This window comes from Vicia villosa, linkage group LG4 (assembly GCF_029867415.1).
Source record: "Vicia villosa cultivar HV-30 ecotype Madison, WI linkage group LG4, Vvil1.0, whole genome shotgun sequence".
NCBI lineage: Eukaryota > Viridiplantae > Streptophyta > Magnoliopsida > Fabales > Fabaceae > Vicia > Vicia villosa.
Window position 1 is genome coordinate 50,235,350 of NC_081183.1, and position 1,984 is coordinate 50,237,333.

Sequence of the window (1,984 nt, forward strand, 5' to 3'; positions counted from 1 at the left end):
TAGTCATTTTTAGGTGTTTTCTTGGTATCTTTTAAGGGAAATTAAGTCAAGTATTTGTTAGGTGTTTTAAAGTTGAAAAGGAAAAGAAATGGGAAACTAGCCTAATATGAATTAACTAGCCTAATGTTAAAATTGGGAATTTCTAGATCCTAATGTTAACATGGTTTCTACCTAAAGTGTTAGGATTTAAGGAAACATGGAAATTAAAGTCACAATTAGAAGTCATAAGTAAGATACATGATTATACAAAATAGTACAAAAGCATGACATGAAATGATTCAAAATATAGTGCAAAATTGAATTAAAAGGACTATTATTTTTTATTGATTTTTATGGAAGAGAAATTAAATTACAAGTCAAGTAAAAAGACTAAAACAAATAGCCTGAAACTAATATTTTTTATGAACATTTTTATATCAAAAATATGTATTAAAGCCTAAAAACAATGGGAGGAAATTAGCATTTTTTGTTACTGAAAAAGCTATGAAAATAAATCTAAGAAAAACCTAAATTTATTAATTAAACAAAAAGGAATCAGGGGGTGTAAACCTGGATTATGGTGTTGTGAATAGCAGGGGCGGAGGCCCAGGTGGATAGGCCCAAAGGCGTTTTTGTTGCAGATTTTCTTAGTGCCAAAAAAAGTGTTGTGCTGGGCCATGGGAGTGTAATGAGCAGTTCGTTGGGCCCAATGAAGATTGTATTGATCCAACTATCAAATCACGAGAATGAATGTTCACTCTTCTTCCTTGGCCGAAAACGACGCAATCCCTCGAATCTTCCTCGCTGGAAACGACCGCAACGCCGCCGTGATGACCACGACACGATGGTCTTCATTCCCCATTCCGCTCACGCTCTTCTTCTCTGAGCTTAGTTATCTCTCGGTTCGAACTCTCACTCAGTCCGTCTTCGATTTGAATCAATCGGATTCAACTTGATTCAGAGTCTCGGTCGGTTCTCTCTTCTCCGTTGATCACGTTGTAATGTCATTGTTTGCAGGTTGTTGACGATGCAGTGAAGACGAATCGCGAAGGCGCTTGATGATGTTGATGTTTGCAGCGCATAGATAGTGAAGATGGTGATTGTTCAGGACCTTGAATGGTGATCTCTGAAGGCTTATGAAGACTGAAGCGTGAAGCCCGAATTGAAAGAGACTGAGAGCCAAAATCGGTTAAAGTTTGTTATTTATCTATGATGCTCTTTCTCCCTCCCTCTTCTGAATTGCTATTAAGTTCTTGATGATGATGTTGGTTCTGTGATAGTGTTGAAGATCTTGGAGATGGTGAATTGAAGAGTGTGGAAGGTTGATGAGAGATGATGATGATGATGAAGGTGTTGAAGATGGGTGAAAAGTGATGAAGAAGCCCTCGTTGAAGAGTGAAGCTCTGTTATATATAGTCTATAGGTTATTTTCTCCTATGAAGTTTCTGTTGAAGTTTTGTTGAATCCTTTTCTGGTTTTCTTGTTACAGGTTCTATGGTGAAGGAGTGGTTGTGAAGAAATGGTGAAGAGAGTGAAGAAGATGAAGGTAAATTGTGGAGAATTGAAGATGAATGAAGGGGATGATGAAGGGTTAGAAGTGAAGAATGGTTGAGAGTGATGAATGTTGAAGAAGCAGAGTGGTGAAGAAGAGAATGAATGTGAAGGGATTGTGAAAGTGAAGTGAGGAGACTGAAGAATCGATCAATGCTCGGTTATATAGAAATTGCAGGTTAGTTCTTCTTCACTTTTTTGTTGAAATTCAGTTTCTGTTAGTCTGTTATTGACTGTTAGGTGGTTGAGAATTAGTTAGGAATTGGTTATAAACTAGTACTAGGTTGTTAGGTTTGTTACAAAAAGTCAGTCATGAAATGGTTATGTTAGTTACAAATGGGACCGTTAGAAAAAGTCTGTTAGAAGTTTAAAACAGAGTTAGGATCAGTTAGTTGCTGTGAATTCTATTATAGCTTTTAGTGTAACTGATTCTGTTAACTTTTGTAACCGATTT

The 1,984-nt window shown here is 36.7% G+C and overlaps 1 long non-coding RNA gene across 1 annotated transcript; it reads left to right on the plus strand.

Moving 5' to 3' along the window:
* Positions 1 to 786: 786 nt before the first annotated feature.
* Positions 787 to 1,675, plus strand: LOC131599158 (uncharacterized). Its single transcript, XR_009282600.1, has 3 exons — positions 787 to 881; positions 997 to 1,173; positions 1,469 to 1,675. It is a non-coding gene; the product is annotated as an uncharacterized LOC131599158 (long non-coding RNA).
* The last annotated feature ends 309 nt before the right edge of the window (positions 1,676 to 1,984 follow it).